The sequence below is a fragment of the Papio anubis genome, chromosome 12 (assembly GCF_008728515.1).
Source record: "Papio anubis isolate 15944 chromosome 12, Panubis1.0, whole genome shotgun sequence".
Taxonomy (NCBI): domain Eukaryota; kingdom Metazoa; phylum Chordata; class Mammalia; order Primates; family Cercopithecidae; genus Papio; species Papio anubis.
The window spans coordinates 35,252,017-35,274,136 of record NC_044987.1 but is presented as its reverse complement, the minus strand read 5'-3'; the positions used below and the strand labels follow the sequence as shown (position 1 = coordinate 35,274,136).

The 22,120-nt window shown below is 34.9% G+C and overlaps 1 protein-coding gene across 1 annotated transcript in view; it reads left to right on the top strand.

Annotated features, from left to right (window-relative positions):
* Positions 1-16,773: 16,773 nt before the first annotated feature.
* The window catches only part of CNTN5 (contactin 5), a 1,333,698-nt gene continuing 1,328,351 nt past the window's right edge, over positions 16,774-22,120 (top strand). Inside the window, exon 1 of the mRNA XM_031653895.1 lies at positions 16,774-17,152. The gene's annotated coding sequence lies outside the window, so the exon portion shown is untranslated. The remainder of the gene's footprint in view (positions 17,153-22,120) is intronic.

Genomic DNA, 22,120 nt, shown 5'->3' with positions numbered 1-22,120 from the left:
GAGATGGTATCTCATTGTGGTTTTGATTTGCATTTCTCTGATAATAAATGATGTTGAACTTTTTTCATGTTTGTTGGCCACGTAAATGTTTTCTTTTGAGAAGTGTCTGTTCATATCCTTTGCCCACTTTTCATTGTTTTTCTGTTTGTTTTGTTTTTGTTTTTTTTTCCCCCTTGAATTTCTTAAATTTAAGTTCCTTGTAGATTCTGGATATTAGACCTTTGTCAGATGGGTAGATTGCAAAAATTTTCTTCTATTCTGTAGGTTACCTGTTCACTCTGATGATAGTTTTTTTTGCTGTGCAGAAGCTCTTTAGTTTTATTATATTTAGTTAAATGTTTACTTAATTAGACCCCATTTGTCAATTTTGGCTTTTGTTGCAATTGCTTTTGGTGTTTTTGTCGTGAAGTCTTTGCCCACGCCTTGGCTATTTTAGATGACATAAACATCTTCTCCCAGGTATATGTGTTTCATCACTTTAACTAACTTACATTGAATAGAAATCATTGTTAATCATATGACTTATAACTTTGGTATCTTATAAAAAATTACTTTCCTAGCCTTTGGTAAATACTAGCTCACCGTTTTACAATTAGCTTATCGTGTGTAACTTTAAGAAGCTTTCATTAGTGTGTTACTTTGTATTGTGAATTTGAATAAAATATAAATGGATTCCCCTATGCTCAGCAGTAATGTGACTATTTTATGCAATTGAATTTTTGAATATCATTTATAGAGTCATGGTAGAATTTACTATGTTTTCTAAATGTTCTGATCTTTGTTTATCACTTTATTTACAGTTTGTTTAATATTTATGATTTATTTATTATTAATATGATCACTAAGATTTTGGTTTTATCCTATACATGTTCTGTTATGTGTTGTTAACTGATATCTTTGCTTATTAACTTAGACATGGTGTCTGCTGGGCTCTACCCTTCTCAAAACTGAGGGTCCTCTGCCTTCTGCACATTAATTTCTTTGTTAATGAATAAAAGAGGGGCATATCTAAAAAACTTTCTTTGTTGCAGGAGAGTAACTTTCTGATGGAAGTATGAGCTAAAAATAAACTTTCCCCACAGGGGACAGGAATAGAGGTGCCATTTCATGACATGAAAGTGCCTTCAGAACACCTCTTTACTCCCACTTCATGAATATAGCATTTTAGGATTGGGTGAGAGACTCAGTTACTTTTTAAAGTACCTGCATTCTCAGTTATGTACTGATCCATCCTTCAGAATGGCTGTGCATCCAGAATCAAGTAGAATGTTCTATAGAAAGAGCTGAAGCCATAATAATGGACAGACATGAATTAACATCTTTTATTTTACATTTTGGGATTCACTATTTTGCTTTTACAAGAAGAACAAAAATTATAAGTATTCATGGCCTTTCCTCCTATCCACCTCAGCCTCTACAGAATATTATATCTCCACCTGCTCAGCCCCTGGGCTTTCGCTGTCTGCATTGTTGGTAATGGGAGGGGAAATAGAACTGGAAGAACAGGGAAATCAACAGTCACATCATGAATGCAGAGTTGTAAAGAGTACAGAAGAGAATAATGGGAAAGCAAAAAAAAAAAAAAAAAAAAAGAAACTAAGCAAACTCAAACAGGATTATATGTGATCTGAAACTGAGAATACTTAGAAAATAAGAGCTTTTGATGGCAACTGAAGGCTTATAAAATGTTGAGAGAAGACTTGTGGAAAGGGGCATGGAGACAGAGCTGGTAGAAAAACATATTAAAATTTTTCTGTCTTAGGAGGAGATTTGCTTCTTTAATGCTTTACAGAGTCTTAAATACTTAAACTGCCTTTCAATTTTCTAAGCAAGTTTGGTGATTATTTAATTATAAATGTGCTCAGACAGCTGAAGATAGCTCAAATTTATGTGGGTTCGTTTGATTCATTGTCCTTAGAATAAACATTTTTTTGAAGTAAATATGCCATTATGCTATATTCTCTTAACTTACTAAGACGTACGTGTGTGTGTGTGAGTGTGTGTGTGTGTGTGTGACAGAAAGAGAGGGGTGGGGAGAGAGAGAGAAGGAGAGAGATTTTAAAATATTTTACTGATAATTTTTCTGCTGATTATATGAAATTTTGTGTAACATTGCTTAAGCACATGCTCAAGCGTAAAACACAGAAAAGAACATTTTACAAAATGCTGGCTCGAGAAGATTACCATTGGAGTTCTGTAGTCCTACAACCTAGATAGCTAAATGCTTTCTATATTGTGAATATATAGTAGCTATTTAAATTGATAAAAGTGAGGACAAATCTAGACACATAAATGTATATGGAGATAGTAATAATTATAATTCATCTATTGGCACAATTAGTAAAATCATTCTGCTTTACAAGACTTATACTTTATCTTGCTCTGCCGCCCAGGCTGGAGTGCAGTGGCGCGATATCGGCTCACTGCAAGCTTTGCCTCCCGGGTTCACGCCATTCTCCTGCCTCAGCCTCCTGGGTATCTGGGACTACAGGCGCCCGCCACCACGCCCGGCTAATTTTTTTGTATTTTTAGTAGAGACGGGTTTCACTGTGTTAGCCAGGATGGTCTCAATCTCTTGACCTCGTAATCCGCCCGTCTTGCCCTCCCAAAGTGTTGGATTACAGGTGTGAGCCACTGCACTCGTCGACTTGTACTTTCAAAACTGGTGATTTCGAAAAGAGTTTCCTAGGATTCTGGTGTCCTCGGGAAAGTATTATAATGTTTCAGGGGTTACATGAAGCCATGCTATTTCATAGCAATGCTAAAATGTTATTTACCTTTTTCGCTTTTAGTTCTTCCATAAGTGTATACTGGAGTTTTCCAGCAGCTATATCCCATGTAATACTGAAACAGATTAAATGCACAAACATACATGAATAACCATCTGCCTTCTGTTAAGGCTGATATTTTTAAAGTTGTGACAACTATAAAATGTTACTCTTTTCACCATTTTTGTTTTAAAAATATAGTCTTTTTTAATTAAACTAGTATGCTAGCATTAAGTGGTTCATTTTATTGCTATTTTAAATAAATGAATATATCACTGTATATTTAACTTATTTCCATTTTAATTTCTTACATAGTAAATATTAATAAATTATTAATCGGCAATAGAAACTTTTTGGGATCTTTAGTATATTTTTAGAGTGCAAAGTGGCTCTAAGACCATAAAGTTTGAGAATTTCAGTACTAAATGCTTTTTTTTTTAATTTATTTTTTATTATTATTATACTTTAAGTTCTAGGGTACATGTGCATAACGTGCAGGTTTGTTACATATGTATACTTGTGCTATGTTGCTGTGCTGCACCCATCAACTCATCAGCACCCATCAACTCGTCATTTACATCAGGTATAACTCCCAATGCAATCCCTCACCCCTCCCCCCTCCCCATGATAGGCCCCAGTGTGTGATGTTCCCCTTCCCGAGTCCAAGTGATCTCATTGTTCAGTTCCCACCTATGAGTGAGAACATGCGGTGTTTGGTTTTCTGTTCTTGTGATAGTTTGCTAAGAATGATGGTTTCCAGCTGCATCCATGTCCCTACAAAGGACACAAACTCATCCTTTTTTATGGCTGCATAGTATTCCATGGTGTATATGTGCCACATTTTCTTAATCCAGTCTGTCACTGATGGACATTTGGGCTGATTCCAAGTCTTTGCTATTGTGAATAGTGCCGCAATAAACATACATGTGCATGTGTCTTTACAGCAGCATGATTTATAATCCTTTGGGTATATACCCAGTAATGGGATGGCTGGGTCATATGGTACATCTAGTTCTAGATCCTTGAGGAATCGCCATACTGTTTTCCATAATGGCTGAACTAGTTTACAATCCCACCAACAGTGTAAAAGTGTTCCTATTTCTCCACATCCTCTCCAGCACCTGTTGTTTCCTGACTTTTGAATGATCGCCATTCTAACTGGTGTGAGATGGTATCTCATTGTGGTTTTGACTTGCATTTCTCTGATGGCCAGTGATGCTGAGCATTTTTTCATGTGTGTGTTGACTGTATGAATGTCTTCTTTTGAGAACTGTCTGTTCATATCCTTTGCCCACTTTTTGATGGGGTTGTTTGTTTTTTTCTTGTAAATTTGTTTGAGTTCTTTGTAGGTTCTGGATATTAGCCCTTTGTCTGATCAGTAGATTGCAAAAATGTTCTCCCATTCTGTAGGTTGCCTGTTCACTCTGATGGTAGTTTCTTTTGCTGTGCAGAAGCTCTTTAGTTTAATGAGATCCCATTTGTCAATTTTGGCTTTTGCTGCCGTTGCTTTTGGTGTTTTAGGCATGAAGTCTTTGCCCATGCCTATGTCCTGAATGGTACTACCTAGGTTTTCTTCTAGGGTTTTTATGGTATTAGGTCTAACATTTAAGTCTCTAATCCATCTCGAATTAATTTTCGTATAAGGAGTAAGGAAAGGATCCAGTTTCAGCTTTCTACTTATGGCTTGCCAATTTTCCCAGCAACTTTTATTAAATAGGGAATCCTTTCCCCATTTCTTGTTTCTCTCAGGTTTGTCAAAGATCAGATGGCTGTAGATGTGTGGTATTATTTCTGAGGACTCTGTTCTGTTCCATTGGTCTATATCTCTGTTTTGGTACCAGTACCATGCTGTTTTGGTTACTGTAGCCTTGTAGTCTAGTTTGAAGTCAGGTAGCATGATGCCTCCAGCTTTGTTCTTTTGACTTAGGATTGTCTTGGAGATGCGGGCTCGTTTTTGGTTCCATATGAACTTTAAAGCAGTTTTTTCCAATTCTGTGAAGAAACTCATTGGTAGCTTGATATTTATCAGGACACAGAGGTCACTGGCTTTTTTTGGGTTCCATATGTATCTTTGCGAAGGAATTAAAAATAAAAGAATGGAAAAGACAAAGGAGGAAGAATAAATAAAAGAAATAGGACAAAGAACACCTTGCAAACAGAATCAAAGGGACATGTTAGTTCTCTGTATCTCACTTGGCATGTCTTATAGACAAAAATGTCTCTTCTATAGGAATAAGTAAATCACAGCAAAGGATTGGAGGTCTCCTGCAACTATCTCCAAACACACTCATGTGCACTCAAAATGAAGCATGAAAAGAAAAATACTTGGACCTTCAAGTAATAATTAATACTAAATTTTTTACATTCCACTTTAGCAATTATAAGGGCACAACATTTTTATTTCATGACAGTTGTAAGAGCTTTATTAATAAAATAAGTACATAAAATAATTAAAAATCTTTAAAAATCACTGAATAATTTAAATGTATGTGACATAGAGACACTGTGCCAATGTCACAGTAAGCCTGTCTTTAAAAAATAATAATAATAAATGTTTATTGCAAAACATCCAAGTTGTCCCAGTGTATATACGTAAGTCCTGGAAAATATTAATAAGCTCATTATTGCACCAATCTGATACCAAATCAGTAAGTCCTGATACCAAATCAGTACGTCAATTCAGTGCTTATAATGTAGTGTTACAATTGATTTAATGATGCTATTAGTGATATTTGCAGTGATTGGACTGGCATAAATAATTAGTATTTAGGATACTCTTTCTCGGTAGAAAAAACACCTAATTCCATGAATTGCCTCTAGTTCTGCTTCTATTAACTGCACACTTTGTACATGCTAATAATCTTATTATCAGCTGCTGCTGAGTTAATTAAAATTTGTATCTACAAGCATAAACCAAAATGTATGTATTCTGATCACCTTTTACACATTAAATAAAAACGTTGGAAGACCAAATTTAAACATAAATTTTCAGAAAGTGAAAACATATTTTTAAAATGCATATGGCAAATTAACTTATAATGAGCTCAAAAGAGCTTGCAAAAATAATCTCACATTATGATGATATGATAACAGTTCAGAATCATGCCAGTCCATTATTTTGTATGGAAAATAAAACGTTTTCAGGAACACATTGTTCATTATTTGAGTAAAGAAATATACCTCATTATTAATTTGCCTTTTTTTTTTCTCTCTGAAAACACCTAGGATATATTTTCATTTGTTTTGGTGGTCTCATAGTCAGTCTGAAATACATTTTCTTTTTTTGTTTATATTTTGCTATTTCAGAGTTTAGCACATAATTTCTGAGTAAATTGTATAGGTTCAGTCCTGAATGAAGAACTCTTATTTTTATTTGTTAGAGAGATGTTATGTATAATATCCTGTTTATATCTAGAAAAAGTGATTTGAGTTTCAAAATTTTGTTATTTATAACTCTAATGATTAGTGACATTGAGCATATACTGGAGAGCATTTTACAGTTAAGAATGTGACAATATATTTGAGCTAAATTCACTTATTAATAATGAAATTAGGTAATAAGAAGATATGATTAATCTTAACTGGATTTTATTCAAGAAAAATCATTCAATTTTGGTCAAATATGAAATGAAAATAAGTTTCCCTGTGTCTTAGATGTATTCCTTAAATATTCAAGCAGCCTAGATTCTCTCAATTGGGAATTGACAAGTGTTGTTATAACATCGTGTTCATTGGGTGGTAACAGCTCTGTGTTGTCATGTGGTTTTTGCTTTAAGAACATATCATCTTTAAAATATATGAATACAGTGTCATATATATGTGCACACAAAATTTATATATATACTTCTTATATGGATTAGTTGCTAGACACTAAATTCACTTCCAACAACAGAAAACGGTGGTAAGATGGATGATAGGTTATGATTTATTTTATCTCCAGTGGGGGAAAACCACCCTCAAAACTACTAGCACTGTTGATTTCAAGTTTAACTCAGAAAAAAAAAAATTGCATCAGGTAGAACATTTTTTTTCACTCTTTCTTTTTCTATATTGTTATTAAAACAAATATATCCAAATGTTGATGACCTTTTTATTTTATTCATAGCTTTTGAGGCATGTTTCACAGCTGTAATACACCTGTGTATATTCCCCAACTCCTCACTGCTAAGTGAAAAATCAGTTTTCCTTTCTTGCCTTTTTTAACTTATTTAAATTGGACACATTCTTGCATGCCTTCCTTCTTGAAATTCTGTCCTGCCCTGGCTTCCTTGACAACCTTTTATGCGGTTCTCCTCCTACCTACGTGATATTCCCTTCTCAGTGTCCATTATGGGCTCTTACTTCCTGTGACTCTAAAATGTAGCCTTCTCCAAGTTTCCATTTTTGGCCCTAATCTCTTGCCTTGCTGTCATTCTGAAAAGGCGAATCTTATCTCTTCCTCACGCCAGCTACCAACTCTACTGAACTACTTTCAAAACAGCATCTCTGACCTTTAATTACAGGTACTCAATATTATATAGTACAGCTTCTCAAGCATTGCACAATTGAATCCATGTCACTATCTCCCAAACTGTACTCATTTTCCATCCTTTAAATATGTATCTCTGTCTCAGCTAAACCCACTACGTTCGAGAAAGTGGAATTACCTTTTTGTTCCACTCAGAACTATGGACTGTGTTGGACATCTTATTTACTAGTCTAAATACACCAATGAAAGCTCAGCTCTGTGAGGTTACCGTCTATTTCTTACCTATTTTTTTCACCATGTTCATGTAGTTCTACTTTCTCCAAAGAAAAGAGGCATTGCAGAGTGAGTCTTCTTTGTCACCCTTCCCCACAATCAATTAGTCCCCAACTCCTTCTTATTCCCTGTCCTAAAAGCCTCTGCCATCCCTTGCCCAGCCACATTTTTTAGTTCATTATTTTTATCACCCATGACTTCAAATACTATAATAGCTCCCGATTCCTTTTTCTGCTTCAGTCCTATTTATATATTTACCTCCTCTTGATTAAACTTTGCAATGATTTGTTATTTAAGATGCCATAAAAATCCCTTATTTATGCAGCTGCTACTTATTTGAATGTCATCTCCCACTCTGCAGTTTCCAGGAGCTACACATCTACCCACACTGACTCATTTTAAATTTACTAAACACATGAACCTGAGGCAACACACTATACTCCTATCATATGGGATGTATACAGATATTCACATAAATAGAGTTACAGACATCAATATAGGTATAGATACCGGCATAATAAAAAAGACGTAGATGTACAGATACAGAGAGATGTAGATACAGATATTTTTAAACACCTCCAGCCAATTCTTCTTCAAATGTACGATCTCCATGAAGGGCTCCTCCCCTCTATGCATGTTGAGGAGCACGGTGTTCACCATGTGTTCCTACACTGGCCTGGGAGTATCTCTGTTAAACCACATTGAACATTGCATTTCCATATCTGGACTATAAGCTCCTTGAAAGTAAAGATGGTGTATCTTTGTATGTGACACAGTTGTCATGGAATCAGTAATTTTAGAAGTTTGTTAAAAGAAGGTGTGGAATTTAAAAATAATCTGTATTAATTACCAAATCAATCTATCGTGTAAAAAATTAAAATATGCTCATCCAAGTAACAGTGGCATAGAGAACTTCAGGTTAGAATCTTGTCAATAAAAATTCATTTCAGAACTCTTTCCTAAAATATATAGTTATTCAATAATACTTATCATGAGAAAAAAATCTCCATATAGGAAATAGAAGGAATAAATATTTACTCATGTAAAGTATAATTTGAGCAACAATTGGAACACCCCCTTCTTTTTGTTCTTTTTAAACTGTTAATAAGAACATTTTATATTAAGAAGACGTTTAGTTAATATTCAAATTGCTTTGAGAGACGTAACAATAAACTATTTTTATTTTGTTTGTGCTTTTATATGAGTGTAGATACTTATTTGGAAACTTTATTTTACAGGAAATAATCTTAACACTGATTTATAATGAGAAAAAGAGGACATAATGTTAGCTAAAATAAGCCACACACAGAAAGAAAAATACTGCATAATCTCATATGTGGCATCTAAAAAACAGTTGTTACTGGGGCAGGGCAGGGAGTGCTGGAAATGGGAAGAAACAGGTCAGAAAGTACAAACTTTTAGTTATGTAGGATGAATGCCTAATAAATAATAAAAATAAGAAATTGTACAGCATAATGATTGATAGGTTAATTTGCTTAACTATAATAATTATACACACATACATATACACATATTATATGCACATGTAAAAAATCTATATCTCTCAAAGCATCATGTTATACATCTTAAATATATACGATAAAATATCCTACCTCAAATTTAGGTACTTTGAGAAAGACAAGCTTAATGTTCATGGCTATTTCTACTAGATTAAGTTTTGCTGTCAGTAAGCAAAGCTGTTCCTCCACTAAGAACCTGAGTCCAACAAAGATGTCAGAGAGAATACCTCCTAATTCTTTCGGACTGCCACGTTACCATTTCTTTAATATTAATAATGGTTCCTGTGCTTTCATTTATTCAACACTTGTGTGCATTATCTGCAGTTAAGAGTTAGTGAAGTATGAAGCACAAACATGTTTTGCTCCATATCAAAATAATATGAAAGCCAACAATTTAGACTTTAAAAATAAATGTATTTCCCATAGCTTCATACAGAGCATATTTTCATATTGAAGTAACTAAAACCCATGTATAAATGGATCTGTGCAGTTTACACCTGTGTTGGTCAAGTATCAACTGTACTCTAAGAGAATCTTAGAAGTCGGAACTCTCATTCAGGCCATATGAGAATAGAAGTAAAGAGAAGGAAAAGTTTTGGGGAAAGGTCTGCAATGCTATTTTGAATGTTGAGGAGAAGATGAGAGGGACAGCTGCAGCTTGCTCACTTTAGAGGGTTGGCACAGTTGTGCCCTGCTTTGCCAAGAAGAACATGCACAAAGGATATCTGACACGCAAAGTAGACCTGGAATAAAGGATGAGAGCTTGGAGTGGAAATGGCCTATAAAATCTCAGTCTTCCCAGGGAGAATTGTCCATGAGTCCAGAAATCAGGTACTTTTTGCTCTTATTTTATTTTTTATTTTTTAAAAATTTATTTGTATAGACTCAGAAGATGCGGTGCAGTTTTGTTACATGCATATATTACCCTGTGCTGAAACCTGTGCTTTTAGTATAACTATAACCCAACTTAAAAAAAAAAAAAATACTATCTGGCTAGAAAACTGATTTTTTCCATTATTCTTGTCATATCCAAAAGCTCTGGTTTCAGTGACTACTCTATTACTGTTTTTAAATGTCTCTTGGTCAAACATACAGTTTTCATTAATACAAATATCTCATTACACATTAATTGCATAGATTTCCACTGGAAAATTACCATACTTTGTACACTTCCGGCCTTGTCACTGTTGTTGGCATTATTCTAAGGTTTGCTGTGAATATAGAACACCCACTGCTGTGGTTTTTCAGCAAGCATTGCCATGTTTTTCTTGTCTCATATTGGCTTCCAGTGGGTTCTGATATGATTTCTTCTGCTCTGGATTCTTATCAGTATCTTGCTACCTCATTAGCAAGCATCATTTAACACAAACACCTGAGTCGACATGATGCCACCTTGCCCAGCCTTTTACCTTTCTTTGGGACTGTCCAACCTAGCCTCCTTTCTCTTTACTACAAGGAGACTGTCAGCCTTTTGCGAGCTGATAATTAATAATCAATTAACGTTTGATAATAAAATTGCATTATATTATACTTTGGCACCCGAAGTAATTTATTTTCATAACACCAGGAGCAGCTCGTCACCAATTATAATGAAAGTAGGTTCACAGTCTATGATTTTTTCTTTCATATAAAATTTGTGCAACAGGAAATAATAAGAGGTGTATAAAAGAGGTGTCACGTAGCTATAATACATTGATTAATATTTGTTGCCACATTAAGTGGGCTTGGGATCCTTACAAGAAAGGTGCTATTTAAGCATAAAATATTGATGTTGGGTCTGTACTCGCATAGCTTATAAATTATATCTTGAGATTTCACAGATACAAAGCAAGTTTTTACCATTGTCAGCAAGCAAAGCCAATGTAGCTGTTGGAGAGGGAGGCTCCTGCGTCATCAAAACAATTCCCAGCTGAGCCCTCATCCCCCTTAGCGCTACCCTAAGTGATGGTCGATGGTAGTTCTGGTATAAATGACACAGTTCCATTTCCAGGTGCCAGGCTGAACCTGATATGGTAATAGGGAAAAGATCTTCTAACTCAAAAACACAAAAAACTAGATATAGATAAGGATTATGGCAAATAACTCGGAAATAACAAAATGCAGTCTCTTCTTGAAAAAAAAAAAAAGAAAAGAAAAAAACAGCATGTGTGAAAACAATGTATTTTCCTCCCAAACTGCAGGTTGTTATATGCCAATTAGCAAGTTGAATAAGATATTCAGGTAAAACACTAGAATGTGAGATTATACATTTCTATACCAAAAGTTTTGCCAAAATCTCATTTGTAAATGTATTCATCTCTGTGCAGTTCTTAAAGTAGTAGATTCCTAATAAATGTCAATTGAATGAACCATATATCCCTGTGAGTATATGCAAATGCCACAAACTGTCAATTAAATTTAATCTGGTATTTTACCTTGCATTGCACTTGTGCTAAAACTATTCCCCATTAATTAGATTCTTTACACGTGAGGTATGTTAATCTGATCTGATACAAACAACTTGTTTTGTGGTGTTCTAATTGTTTTCTTCAAATTACAGTGGGGATTTGTTTAGTGAACAAGTTAAGAACGCTATGGTGGAGACATTCTACTTAGGTTTGTGTTTCACTAGATCATTAATACAGAATTAAACAGTTTATCTAAAGCATGCCTACATGCCTAGTGTATACTTAGCCCACAACAAATGTTAATAGCTCTTGTTTTGCCACTGAGTGTAAGAGCACCTATGAAAGATTCTGACATTTAGCAGTTTGCCAATGTATTTATTAGATACTTCGTGTCAAATAATCGATACAACTTTTCTTATAGCTTCAACTGCTAATTTGGGGTTCCTCTCAGTTCCCTAAAAAATCAGAACATCCTTAGGTCAGAACGTAAATGGCATTGCTAATTAGAGCATGAGTGCCATCTAGTGGTAGCCATGGCTAACTACTGGCTTACTGGTGAACACAAAAAAATTGGTGGTGAAAATACACTGCTGCTTCTTTATAATGCAGTCTGTTGGAGTTAGTCTCAGACAAACAAATGAGACATTCTATATAGACGCTACTCAGCCAATAAAAAATTAAAAGCAAAGTATATCAGATTGAGGGGTGGAAGGATTTAGTTTCTGGTCCACAGGAGGCATACAGTCTAGTTCTATACATAAAGATCTACACAAAGTATTTTAAGCTGGATTCCAAATACACTTTGGAAATATTGTAGATGAGACTAGGAATGGCTAATATATAAAGGTGGGAATAGTATTTGATAGCAATATTTTTGAAGGATGATTATTTTGATGTAGGGCCAAATATCAAAGACAGGTCAAGTTAATGTACCTGATAGACTTGGGAGATAGGGAAGAGATGGAAAATGATCAAGATGCAGCACACATATGGCCATCCCTTAAAACCATAAAGAACAAATTAGACTAATTATAAGGAACCATTAGATATTTTTATCCCATACTGAGAAGAATGGTATGTCAACAGCAACAATACAGAGAAATATCTGGTCATGAGCAAATTAATCTCAGGTTTTGTTTCTTTACGGAAACAACTTTATATCCAAAGGTCTTGGTGAAATAATGCTACAAAAAAGAGAAATTAGACATCTGTAAAAGTAAGTGAATTAAAACTGATAGAGATCCTGAGACTTAAAATATACCCAAGAAAAAAAAATAGAAATGCGTATCTAAAGGAATCGACTGGATGAAAACAAAGTAAACTACTTTTAAATTAGTAAGATTTCAACTCTTACTTCTATTTTCTAAAATCTTAATTAACTGCAAATGTTTATGGTTTGCATAAATGGTTGGACCAAAATGTCACAAAGGGTGAGCATCAATTCCACCCTAAAGGAGGTTAGATATTTGCAGCTTCTGTAAGTAAGTAAGAGTTGGTACTGTGACCACCAAAAGGTTGACCACCACAGTCGAATTAGAGCTCCTCTCTCATACTTCTTAATAGTTTTAGTTGCCAATGTTATCAACCCATCCACAAAGTAGACTATGTTCTTTAGTGTTGTTTACTGAAGCAGCTGTTAAATTAATTAAGTTGGTATATTTCCCAAGTCTGATTAAGATATGTTTACTTCTGCTTTCACAAAACAGCTGTGATATGAGTACTAAGACTAATCTTCTAAGAAACTCAAAATATAATTAAAATTATATTTTGTCCAGTTCAAGTAAAAGTTTACTTTTGCTTCTTCATGTGTTACTTTGCACTTTTATAGGGAATAACGGTATATATTGAAAATGCAAGATTTTGCTTCCCTTAATGTTTATCTTGGTACTTACACATTCACCATTCTTGGTAACACATTACCATAGAGGATTAAAACATCAAAACAGAAAATCAAATGCTAAAAGAATCTCCAGTAGGCAAGGCAGGTGATCCATGAAAGATGATAGATGTAGACATGAATTCACCATTACTCTGCTTCCCTACATTTATGCTATGATTTGATGGAACATAATAATAGTTACGATCTGTTAACTAGAACCTAGAACCTTATCTGAGTCAAACGAAGAGAAAGAGAAAGGAGGGCATGATTTAAATAAAAATCTGCAGCACAAGACAAAAGCTCAGAGGCAACTCAACTGCTACAGATGTGCTGCATCTGCTTGTTTGCCCATTGGGGACAATGAGATAAAGAGATGAAGACATTTACACAAAGATGGCTAGACGACAAGATCAGATCAGCAACATGACAGCTAGGTTGAGGTGTCATAACCATAGCATAGAGAAAGCGACCTAGTGAACCACTTAACCCACTTACAAACAATGTTTTAATTAACTTATTGTACAAATGATATTTTATCAGGGTACAGGATGAGCTGGTTAATTCAAAAATGTCATTAACATCAAACCAGTGATCTTTCAATAATGCCATTTTATTAAGTAAACAGCATTGGAATTTAATAACGGGGCATACATACTTTTACACGTTTTAAATACAAATCTTACATCCAAACAACTATTTCACAAATCCCATTTTCACATGTCAATAGTGGAAAATCTTGGTCATGATATGTGAAAAGATTTGATGTTTTCTTCAAAAACACAGTTAGTTTTTTTTTTTTTTCTTTTTAGTGGAACTCTAACAAGAAGTTTTGTTTGTTTGTTTCTTATTTTAAGCACTGTTGTTTCTCTGATTCCAGACATTGACCTGCTTAAACCTGAACACTGTGGATATAAAAGGTTACAGAAGCGTACCTCATCTATAGAGCCTCTACTCTCCAAGCACAAGATTTTAAAAATATACAGCACATAAGTTAACTGCATCATAGCAAAATTCTAGAGAAAGATGAGTCAGATAGACTAACAGTTTGTCTATTACATATACAGATAGTAATAGGGAATATATAATTGTATATTATTACAAATTAGAACATTAAAAGTCATAAAAGAAATAAGAATAAATATAGTTACTCTTTCTGGGTCCTGAATGAAGTGTAGCCAGGTAACCTAGTCACCCCCAAATAATGACTGAAGTCAACATTTTAAATTTGAACTGACAGAAATAGAACTTACTATTTTTAATTAAACAGATTCAACATTTCCTTTCCCTCCCTCTAAATTATCAGATAACTTTGCAAGGAAAAGTGCTATTACATTATCTACCTGTTTCAAAAACATATTCACACCATATTCTTGTGATAATATTGCTCTCTTTATAAAAAGTAAAAACATTGAAAGCTTTTATTTAGCTCTTGCTTAAGAAAGGAGAAATATTTAGTCCATTTACATCATGTAAAAGGTAAATTTTCTTGTTCATGTTAATGGTAGGAGGGCACCATGAATCATGTGACCGATGGCATTTCCTTCTTTACATTGGCTGCTAACAACCTTAATGGTAGGCCTAGCACCATTTGTAACAAAAACATCAATGCAGTTTTCTCTATAAACCTCATTTCTGGCTTCATCGTATTTCTCCTCCTATCACTTTACCCTTTGTCTTGATCTCACTGACCTACATTTTTTATTTGTTTTTTAAAAACTGAATAGATTTTTATAAGCCAACTTAACATCCTTTCTACAGCAAAGTTAGTTGAAAGAAATTGTGTGATATAATGACTCAAAATGCCCAAATTATCAGGTCATGGGTAATATAGAATGGAGTTCTAAGAAGGGAAGACAACTTTCAGAAAGATTTCTACACTCCCGACCCCTCTTTCAGGCTACGTGTGCTAAATTATACACTTTTAAAGACAAAAACCTCATCGCACAATAAAAAGAATGCGTTAGAGCTCCTACACTTTGAATTTATTTTGTGATTTAATGTGGTTATAAAAGTCCGGATAGTTCTCTCTGTGAACCGACAGCCCGACAGAGGAGAAGAGCCAGTGGGGCAGAGAAAACGCCACAGAAGGGGAATCTCCACAACGATCCCTCAGTTAACACATAAAGAAGATAACCTAATTACTGGAAAGCAGGAACACGAAAATAAAAAGTATGGAAGGGTGGAGAAACATTAAATGCACACAAATTTGTCTTTGCTACAGAACAAGCAATCAGCCTAGATCCTGAGGGTAGCGATTAAAAGCAGAGACTGGGTGTTTGTACATCATTGGATGAATGATAAGCAGCCAAGAAACAGGAAAAGACTAATTTTAATTACCAGAAAAACTGCAAGAGAAAAAACACAGAGCTAGTGGTAGACGGCTTCCAGCTACAGGCTGCATGGCACTGTACTCTCCTTGCCAATTAGAGCCAGTCAGACCCCATCAGGGGATTCAGCGAACAGAGGAATCAGCGTCAGTTCAGGGTCAGGCTGCTCTCAAACACACATGAAAAACGGACACCAGCGGACACGGGGTGCGACCCTAGACTCCCATGCAGTTTCTTATATAGACACAGAAATAGAAAGCAGTGAGATTACCTTTCCATTAAATACAGGTGCAAACCACATTCTCTATGGACATATATTGCAAAGGAAATGTCATAAAATTTATTTAACAAATACCCAATTACCATCAGACCAATCGCGGGAATTGGAAAACGACTCAAAGACTGAGAGGAAAAAAAAAAGAAAAAGTAGAGAGGAGGACTGGCAGAACAATGGCACTAAAGCTGCCACACTGTGGATTTACTACCTGTGTTATTTTTCCAATTACAGCCATTGTAATATAAAAATTCAGAAAAAAGGTTGCTGTCTGAGAACATTCCTTCGCTTTTTTTTTTAGAACTGACTCAACACCCCAAATCAAAGAGAAATATAAACAGGCAGAGCCTGATAGTCCTTAGTGAAACTCGTGAGTGCAGAAACAAAAGAGAAGTGCTTCCCATTCTGGACTTAAGAAAATTCTACAAAGTGAAAAAGTCCAGTCTCAAACCGACCTAAGTGAAAGCGTCAGTCTGTGCTGCTGCTGTCAGAGGTGTGAGCCGGGGACTCCAGGAATCAGAGAGAAGACAGGAGTGGAGGAAGGGACCCTCGCCTGGATCTCCCGTGTCTCCAGCCAGCACCAGCACGTTTGCTTTGTAATCTATGAATGTTAAATACGGAGGGTTTGCAGAGCAGACACGCCGGGGAGAGGGGGGCAAGTCCTCTGTACTTAGCAGGGAAGGAGAATGCCGGTTGACTGGTGAGGCGAGTGGAGAAACACAGAGAAGCCTCCTGGAGGCACACAGTTCGTTAAGCCCGGGGACATGCTAAATGAACCTTTGCAGCAGGAGGCAGTGAGGCGCTGGACGCGGGCGCCGGCGACAGCGCGGGCGGGCGGGGAGGGGCGAGGGGCCGCCCCGGGAGGACACAGCCAGTCAGAGGCGCGGGGCGCGGGGCGCGCGGACGCATTGGAGGAAAACACGCGAGCCCCAAACACACCAGCCGGAGGAGGCGCCGCACCTACTTCCCAATATAACCAACTACGGCTGGGGGAGCGGAACTGCGAGAAGACGGCAGCCAAAGTGCCATTAAAGCTCGGGGCGGAGAGGATGCGTTACCTGGGTCCCCTCTGCTGCAAGAGGCAGGGCAAGCTGGAGGATTCCCTCTGAATGATTAAGAACTCCGCAATTCGCCTCTGCCACAGGCTGCAAAGGACCCGAGGAACCGCTCTCTCTGAACTGTGCTGATGGGCAGGAGGATGGGAGACAGGAATTGAGAGTCACAGAGGAAGGACAGTGGAGTCTGGCATCTTATTGGTAAGTGGCTGACATTCCTTTGCCAGTGACTGCGTTCTGTGATTGTGCACTTCATCTCCCAGCCACTTAGGATTTTTGACACACTCGCTTCTGCAAAGCCATCCTTTCTTGCCATGTTGTCAGAATGTAAAAACTGTAAGATGAAGCTTTTTTTAAATATAAGAAAGAAAACACGATTTTTTTCTGCTAGGATATTATGGCAAAAAGTTGAAACAAGAGTAAATATAATCCATTTGTGTATCTCCTAATGCCACCCAAAATAAGAGTAGACAATTCCTACACGTAAATTGTAAGGCGATAAATGCCAGGATAAAGTGAGGATGTTTCTACAAAGGAAACTAAATGTTCGGAAAATAGGATGTTCTCAGGTACTGGATGTATGTCTTACGTTTGAGCAATGAGTTTCTGAGACTAAATTATTGGGTATCTGGCATTGCGATAACTTGTTAAAATTCAGTAGGGATGCTCTGTGAGTGGAGTTCTACAAAGTTCGTGAGACTGAGAAAAACTGTACCTTGGATTAGGCTGAGCTTTTTTCTAAAGGTTGTATAGGATTGTGATAGGTTAAAAAATTATGTTCAGATATCCTTAACATGTTTTGTGTGGAGCTATATCGAAGGGAATATCAATCTGCACATATATAAACCTGATGTACTGTAAGCTGAGAATTACTCTGATGACCTGAACAATACGTTGTTTCAACTATATTTATTTGCGAAAGAACCAGAATCCACTACATATGTTAGAACTATATTACTTTTAAATCTTAGAACCGTTCTCCCAAGAAAAATATAATTTCATGTGGTAATTTAAATGCAGGTGAGAAGCAAAAAACTTTTAAACTGTTGTATGTTCAATGCCTTACCTACATTAAATTCATTTATTTCTTAATTTAAAAGAGAAAATCATTTAGAGGGCCAGAACTTCTACTTTGATTCTCAATTTCGACTGTGGAAATAAGGATGAAAGAAGTAGATGTTCATTAGAATACTAGCATTTAAAAAAATATAGACAAATAGTTGAATTTAAAAATTAATGCAGATATCATCGATTACTGTTAAATTGCAACAGAACTACAGAAGTACTTATGACCGTTACAGGGAGCTTAAGGGGGTGCATTATGATTAATATTGTGACTCTCAGTATTTTAGAAAATAATGACTAGGTCATTACTGGTTTTGAAAATGCCTGTAGTCAATTTTGGGCAATTCTCATGGTTGCTTGCATATTCTCCTGTTTCATGCTCAAATTATTCTAAGTTATGTGGGGACTAGTATACTGGGTCTTAAACTTAACAGGCATAAGTTTGCTCTGACTTTAATCGAAAAGAGATGTGACTAAGAATATGTCATATAAAACTAATGATAACAAATTAAAGATATTACATACAAAGATCATCTAAGCCTGTTAAAGGGAGGAAAAGCAAAAACAAAATCAGAGTTAAAGTTACAAAAAGGAAAATGCAATATAAAGAATATAATTTCAAAAATAGCTGGAGTGTGAGGAATAATATTAAAGCCTATCTGAAAATAGAAAATCAGTGAAATTATTATTACAAGTGCCAGTGTTTTTGCTTAGGAATTGGTGTATCCTTTAAATTATTTAAAACTTCTGAAAATTGAGAAAGGGGGAGAAAAACTGCTAATTTTAATTTCTTTCTGATTCCATAGACAACTAAACAGAAAGTTAGATTCTTAAAAGTTAGATAAAAATACAATTACATAGATTAACTAAATGCCAGACTTTGTAAGTTGTGAGGCACATGTATACCAAGGTGCTTTTGGAAATACATCACAAAAGCTACAGTTGTGGAATTTTTAAATGAATAGCTGAAATACCTGAATGTTTCTCAAGGTGAGCAGTCAGTACTTCAAGTATTAGGTGGTCTGAAACAATTCTTAGGGAACCAAACTGAAATCAGATCATGAATCTATATATAGAATATGTTTACATAAGATGAATCATTAAAATTAGTAGCTTGTGAAAATTTACTTCAATCTTATGTGTCCAATTAAGTAGCACTATCTGTTAGAAATGTACCAGGTTTGGCTAATATGTATTTCTTTAAATGTCTCTTTTACTTCACAGTTTAGAAAATCTAGACCACTTTCAGGGTAGAGGTAAGAGTGTGATTGTCTGTCACAGCTGACTTAGCAATAAGGACCAGAGGGTGTCAGTAAAGGGCAAAGGGCCCACATAGGCTGGCCAAAGCATTTTGGAGTTTGTCTTACTTCTAGACAAAATAAAGGCATATTTTGTAAAGATTAAAGTAAAAATGATGAAAACTTCTCTAGATGGCTGTAATACTGTGAAGATGATTTGATTGTACAGAGTTTGATTGGCTAAAACAAAGTTGTAGCAGAGTTCGGTGTCTCCTTCATCAGTCAAACTAATTCAGAATTTTATGAGGCTCAGATATTATGTAATTTGCTGAATCCATTCTTTCTCACCTATCTTGATTACCTATTGTCTTTGAACTTTCTTTTTAAATATGGGTATTTTAATTTTTACTAAGTTGTTGGAAATTTGTTTCTCTTAATTTAAATAATAAACTCATACATTCATGTGGTTTGTGTTCTTGAAATTCTGACTTCAGGAGTTGATTTTATTAATCTCTTTCTTCTTTCTGACAATCCAAGCATAAAGTAAGAAAGCCATGTGTTTCTCACAAGATGTTAAGAACAGTGTTGTAAGGCTGTGCTAATATGTTACATGAACTTCTTAACACTTTATAGCAGGAAAGAGACTGGTCGGAAGCTCAAAGCAGTAGAATCACTGCAGAGGTCTATTTTCTGAGCATTTGTGATCAATAACTCCACATTAGAGGCTGGTCCATTTTAAAAAGTAATGAAGTATAGAAAACTCCTAATGCTTAAGATTTAAGATTAAAAACTACTATGAACTATGTTCCATCTCCCTACCCACTCAAGTAAGTAATCTTGTTTTATGATTTTTGGAGATTCAAATATGTATCGTTAGAAGGGTTCTAATAAATTGAATATTATTAGTTTATATTTTCCCCAGATACTTAAACAGTGTTTTTAGTTGATTTATTTAAATTGAATGACATAAAATATAGTGTTTTAATAGAGTGGCTATAAGAGCAATTTTTAAATGGAAATATGTATTTGCTTTTTTAGAAAACTGGTTTTTCCAATTGATTTCTTCATCAAAATTATTCTGAAGCATTGACTTGAATCTCAGGAACTTAACATAACACTGTATAACTTCAGTTATGTTTTACCTATTATATTTGCATAAGCTAATTATAGATAATTTTATGTCTATTCATCCCCATAAATTAAAACACAGGTCTTTAGTTTTATATCCCAGAGTACTGCATATTATAGTTTTGAACTTATACCCTCCTCACACGTAAGCTCATAAGTGTTACAAAGCTATTCAAGTATGGTAGTTTCTCTTTTCTGCAGTGCAGGGAGCTGGGAAATGTCCACAGAGGCCACAAAGTCATTCTGAAAAATAAATCAAGATTGTCTGTTTTATGAAAATAAAAAAAATGGATCTACCATTTGTAATCTAATATAAAATAGCGTGAGATCTATCATTCATGAGAATCTTAAGAAATTACAGTCATATTCATTTCCCATGTGTTTCTTAAGCTAGAATTTCTTGTGATCGCTGCCATTTTTAAACATTTCAAAAAATGTTTCATTCGATACATTTTTATAACACAGGTGTGAAGTTGATTGTTTTTTTCTTTTTTCCTAAGTGGTTCTTAAAAACTCATAATGATCTAAATAACTTGTTGCTTAATGGCTACCACTTTTAATTAATTAATTTATTTTCGCAAATGACCTTCTCATAACAGATCTGACAGGACTCACCTATTTCCTCTTATGCCAGTCATGTTTCCAAATATTTCTCACACTCAATTTGCAGAGTGGAGGCCTAGATAAAAAGCAAGGAGCCAATACATTTTATGAGTTTTTGATGAAAAATATTGTCATGGTTAATATCTTTACTAGAAAATATGGAGCCAGTTAAAGGTAAAGTGACTAAACTGAACAGTATCCAAAGCAATTGCATTTAGGCAAGAAATATTTCATTTATGTGAAAGATCAAAAATTCTCTTTCATACCCATTGACTGGAAAAGTATAAATATATATTTAAACATTTTATGAAGGGAGTAGGGATGTACTTCATATCCTTCTTACAGCTGCTAACAACCCAGAAAGGAGAACATCTCATCTTCCATTACTATCCAGTAGTAAATGTAGTATAGGTTTATGAAGAGAAATGTTGCTGATTATACAGGTGAAAAAAAAATTGAAATTCTCTTCCTTTGTGAGTATTGGCAGAAGCATTCATTATGAGGCTAAAAATACTGGGATGTTCTCATCGAGAGATATTATAACGATAGTAATAAAGTATCTGGAGCTGCAACCAGGTCTATTAATGTATTTTTACAAATATTTCATTAGTTGCAGGAGTTTTTATTTATCATATAAATAGTAGAGAAATGGGATGTTGATTTTGTGAGAAATTTACTTTTAAGTATATAAAGTTTTATCTTTATTTTCTTAATTCATTTTATATTTGTAACTATGAAGGATTTTTTTCTGAAATTAAACAAATTATAAAGGCAATACTCAAGAATTTATAACAACTATTTTAATTCACCTAGGTTCTCCCATTTCAGTTACATGCAAGAACTTACTTTCAATTGTGCAATATTTGTTGAGATACTATGTTCTTCAGCCTTTAAATTTACTAAACTAGACAAAATCTCTGATGACTAAAAGTAATATTATTAGAAATTACAGGTGAGTGACAATAGGAATTTTTAAAAGAATGATTGTTTTCTAAAAATAATTTTTTATTTAATTGACAGTTTCATGATCATTAAATATAATAGGAATTCCTGGGCACTGGAACAACTTGAATGACCCCAAATATATCTGAAAACATTGTGAAAAGTCTCATGTTTAACCTGTTAGGTATTGTAT